General features: G+C 39.6%; 1 long non-coding RNA gene and 1 pseudogene across 1 annotated transcript; one reads left to right on the top strand and one right to left on the bottom strand.

Annotated features, from left to right (window-relative positions):
- Positions 1–525: 525 nt before the first annotated feature.
- On the top strand, positions 526–2,866 carry LOC109073588 (annotated as a pseudogene).
- Positions 2,867–3,558: 692 nt separating this feature from the next.
- Positions 3,559–4,275, bottom strand: LOC122140948. The gene is made up of 2 exons (XR_006157465.1): positions 4,218–4,275; positions 3,559–4,060 (listed from the first exon to the last, which is right to left on the bottom strand). It is a non-coding gene; the product is annotated as an uncharacterized LOC122140948 (long non-coding RNA).
- Positions 4,276–5,252: the final 977 nt, after the last annotated feature.

The following is a 5,252-nucleotide window of genomic DNA, read 5'->3' as shown; positions in this document are numbered from 1 at the left end:
ATATATAACTATACTCATCCCTAATATATATAAAACACACATATGCTTTTCTATTTGGTTTTATATTTTGTCCTAAAGTTTCTTAACATAAACTATTTTATATGTCAGGCTTTATAATAATATCTATCGCTATATTTGGTTCTGATGATAATAAAATAATAATGCTTGTAAATGTTTTTCACAGCCACCGCATCATGAAGGATCGGCGCCTCGGTCAAAGGAGTCCAAAACCCCCAAAAAGCATCTTGGTTTCTCCCTCTCACTCTCCTCGCGTGTGTCCGTTCTTGGGCAATTCACAGATGTTGTCGAGCTTGCCAATAAAAAATGCCGACTGTTGCTACCCGGCTTGTACAGCAAGATTGCTAGCCCAAATGAATGATAATCCCGACTAAAGCCATTTCGACCCTTGGGTACTACCTTGGCCTTAGCCACATTAGCCGCTGGGGCTAGTGGGTGATACCCCGGTCGCGAAGCCTGCCTAGACGGGTCCATTGGTGAATGGCAAAAAATCCAGGTGGAGTAAAGATGGAGAGCCGAACTATGTGATGCTCAGACCCTACCTCAAGGTCATCAATGACCGGAGCTGACTGCTCCAGCATCCAGGCCACTTTAACCCGGTCTCTTCGATGAGCACAGGGACAGACAAGGCAGAAAGGCGAACGGCTTCAGCAACCAGGTAAAGCAAGTTTTTATAATGCAGATGTTCAAAATGTGAATTTTGCCAATGGACAAAACTGGCGAGGACCAAAGGGAGCATCCGCCGGCTCATTACGTAAGAGGCACCCGAACAGGGGACAAGGGATCCTCCAAGCAATGTGGTGGAGAACATAGATCCACAAAGCCATGGCGATGTTCATCAGTGCATCTTTCTTCACAGGTGAGGAAAAAACAAGTGAATAATGTCATAATTAACATTTTATCTTAATATTTCAGGTAGTAGTTGCTATTACTGCTTCGATATATTAGCATATTTTAGTTTTCTAATATATGCTTATATCATATACACCATATCATTTACCAAATATATGAATATAAATGTATAAAAATTGATTGGAGGTGAAATTTTACCTGTCCGCTAAGAAAAATAGTCCATTACAATGTACAAAACAGTTAGCCTATCCACAATATGAACATCTGACCACTGAATGCCACAATTTGACCAATCAGAACTGGGTATTCCAGAGAGGCGTGTAATACGTTTCAAAAAAAGTGAATGTGAAAAGATAATCTCTTGATCTTTAATAGGTTGGGCTGGCTGCAACCCTTCAACGTTACCTTCACCCAAGAGGAGCGTTTCTATCGTGAACAAGTATAAAGATTGTGCAAGTGCCCATGATGCTCCATTCAGGCAAACATACTACCTGGCCTATGACCCCACATTAAAGGTTGGCATTCTGGAAACACTGCCCTAGCGGGCTAGAGGCAATGCCCAATGCTTGTCCTTCTTCCAGATGAGGATGTGGACACCCTACTACCTACATTGATGAATCCATGACGGTGAAGTTGTTCTCGTGGATGGGTTGGAAAAGCTGAAAAAGAAGTGAGTCATGTAATCAGTCTCTCACATTTTCACAAAATCAATGTGTTTTTTTTTTTGAAAATGCTCTCAAGCAAGATCTCCACTCATGCAACACGTCATGCCGCTCGTGAGCACGCCAAAGTAGGCAATCAAGCATGACATACTTGAAACAGTTTATAGTTCCCCTGGTAGAAATATGCAATTTCAAGACACATTCTTCAGTTGATCTTTTAAAGATCAGTTTTGTGGTCTCTGTCCTCAGGAAGCTGGAGATTTCAGTTGCCCAGATTTTCATTGAACTCGCAGTACAACTCACTAAGTAGAGTCTGCCCAGCCCATGGGCATTAAAGAGATCTTCGAGAACACTGCAGATCTCCAATCCTGGAATCAGCAGCAATGAAGGCCCTGAAACTGTCAGACAGGTGTGAGATCTTTCCAGCAATACAAGGAAACCAGTAGAAGATGTCAATGCATTTTTCATGTCTACCAGTTACATGCACCATGATTTTAACAAGTATTGTCAGAACATTGTCATACGTTACTGTTTAAAAATTGGGCTTAGTAGGGTTCTTTCTTTTTTTAAGGTTTCTTGTTGCTCAACCAAGGCTGCATTAATTTTAATCAATAAAAACAGTAATATGCAAAATACTGTTATAAGTTTTTAAGTCCGTTGTTTCTATCTTTTGATGCTTTTTCTCGAAGCATCTTGCGAGACGTTGCCAGTTCTGCTGCGATTTAGTCTCAGTTTGTTCCATTTCTTCATATAATTCCAGACGGACTGGATGATGAATGAGATCAGATCTCTGTGTGGAGCACTGGCTGCTGTCAGACTCCCTTGTGCAAAACAAAAAGTCTCACTGAATTATTTACACATTAATGGCAAAATGAATGTTTGGAAATGTAAATTGATATTTCCTACTGACACGCTACAGTAAAAGATAGAAATAACTGACTTAAAACCATTTTTATAGCTGGTGAAAATACTAGTGTTCTAATAATTTTGGCCACCAGTGTGCGCAAGATTTGTTTTTGAAAGAAATTATTGCTTTTATTCATCAAGGATGCATACACACACATTAACATTAATATATCATAAAAATATATATAGTAAATGATGTGATATACCAGCATGCATTGACTGATGCCTCTTGATTCCAGGTGGTCCAGAAGGTCAATGTGGAGGTGGATGAGACTGGAGGCTCAGTGGCCGATGCCTCAAGCAATCTCTTTATGACCCCTCTTCCTCCCAGGCTCACTTTCAACCGACCCTTCATTTTTGTCGTCTACCATGAGGCCACACAATGCATCCTTTACATAGGATGTGTGGTTGACCCAACTAAGAACTAATTATGTATAGATAAACTGCCAGTGGTGTGTACTTAGTCTTATTCCTACACATAGATTAACCTGTTGTTTTGCATGAATAACCAACTTAGAATTTAACATTTATTTGTGTAATGTAACAGAATAGTGTTTCTAATATTTAATGTAAAACAAAAATATCAGTATAATATAATAACAATACAATGTCTGATAAGAAAAAAACTGTAAATGTATAGTGTTTTTTTAGGAATGTATAGATGAACAATAAAAACATTTATAGCCATCCGAGATTAACTATTGTTTTTGTTGTGGGTTCGGGTATTTGGTGGGCTATTGGTTGGATGGTTTGCCCTTGAGCAAGGCACCGAACCCCCAACTGCTCCCCACCTCGTAGCGCCGCAGCATAAATTGCTGTTCATGGTGTGTGTATGTTCACTGATGTGTGTGTGTGCACTTTGGTGGGTTAAATGCAGAGCTCACGAATTCTGAGTATGGGTCCCCACCATACTTGGCTGTATGTCACGTCACTCACTTTTCTGAAATTGTTGATTAAGGAGATTTATTGATGGCGTGATGAAGTGTTAACCACAAAGTATAATGTTGCATGTGACAAGTAACTTGGTTTTTGTGCTTCTGGAGATTTGTCAGTATCAGCATAGTATTTTTATCAGCACTGTAACAGGTTGTTCAAATGCAACTCATTAAAGCACACCATATTCAACATAATTTTTATTCATTGGGTACTAAGATGTTGGCGATAATCAATCAGGTGCTGGGCAGCACCAGGCACAATCTCATTGGTGGGATGGGATGGAGAGTTCCAAAACTCTTCAATCATAAAAATACATAGTGCTTCTTTTTCTCTTAGCCACTTCAAAAATATAAAACAGAGAATTTGCAAAGCATGCTATAATACAAGAAACAAAATAATGAGGCAGTAAATTAAATACATTCAATTACTCCTCAACTCGTTTTCATTTTATGGCGTATGGTGTGAATTTTTGGTGAAATAAGGCAGAGATGGATCAATGCAGACCTTAACTGATGCCCCAGCATATCTTAAGCCGGTTCTGGTATAGAAGAGAATGGACACATCAAAATGGAGGGGGACTGCTGCTGCAGAATGAAAAGTCTTGTAGGAAGGGGCTTTAAGTCAGAAGGCAAAGTGGTAATCACTCTCTCCCAGACTGCATTCCAAACGAATTTGACTTCCGCTGTCTGTCAGACATGAATAGAAAAAAACATCACAGAGGTCAAGATCAGTCTGTCTGAATCATTCCAGTTTATAATAATAAAATGATTATGCCCAAAATGTCAAGATTAATTAAAGATTATAAGCTTAAGGTGAAACAGTACAGGATCGCACTTCACGTACACAGAGAGCTTCCTAGACTGTGTGTCTTTATTCCCGTTACTCCGGTGATCCAAAGAGCTGCTCGTGTTGTTGCTGCGGATCAGGACGGGCATGGAGGAAGATGATGGGGTGGGGGAGATTGATGAAGCAACATTAAAGTGGTTGGGTCGCAGGTTATCATCTGGAAAACAAACGAGTACAGGTAAAACAACAGAAAGTTTGCGTCAAAGACATCTCATTATAACCCGATGATGATATTTGATTAGATAGCCATTTTAATGGTAACATAGCGCTCTTTCCCGATCCAGGCAGCTTCCTGAATCCCTTCACTTTTCTAAGAGAATGTTGAGTATAAATAGTCGATGTAACACTGGTGATGTCTAATTCATGACAAAATTCTAAATCTAGACAGATCTCAGCTGGCTGGTGCAATCCAGAGTCGGCAATAGCAGACACAAGAGCGATGAGATGAATTATGTTACGTACAAGGATTGTACTGGGTTTGTCATCTTGGGTGCGTGGGATGAACCGCTGAGGGAACGACTGGCGAACGCTAGTTTGGCCCCTCCGCATCTCCTTACCTGGCAAACAAGATCAGTGTTGGGAAAATAAGCCACTCCAATTCTAAACCTTTAGAACAGAGCGCCTTTGTCATTCGTAAAGATCAAAAAAAAAAATGAGGTTGGTAAAAAAAAGTTTGATTTTGAAAGAAGTATCTTATGTTCACAAAAGCTGCGATTTGATTGTAAAATACAGTAAAACTTTGTTTCTACATTAGATTAAAATATTTTAAAATGTACTGTAATTTATTCCTGTGATGGCAAAGCTGACATTTTTCAGCATCGTTACTCCAGTCTTCAGTTTTAACGATAGTGAAAGTTATAAAGAATGGCGGGGGGGGGGGTGCCGGGGGGGGGGGTCTGTAGGGTCGGGGGTCAATTTATTATTTTAATGCTTATATTGCTGTATTCATTTCTTTAAAAAGCAATTACTGACTACAAACCTTTGGATTATGTAGTGTATATAGTTAAAACAAATGCAATGTTTTTGTTATTC

Source organism: Cyprinus carpio, chromosome B20 (assembly GCF_018340385.1).
Source record: "Cyprinus carpio isolate SPL01 chromosome B20, ASM1834038v1, whole genome shotgun sequence".
NCBI classification, from domain to species: Eukaryota; Metazoa; Chordata; class Actinopteri; order Cypriniformes; family Cyprinidae; genus Cyprinus; species Cyprinus carpio.
Note: the sequence above shows the minus strand (reverse complement) of the source record. Positions and strands in the feature narration are given on the sequence as shown.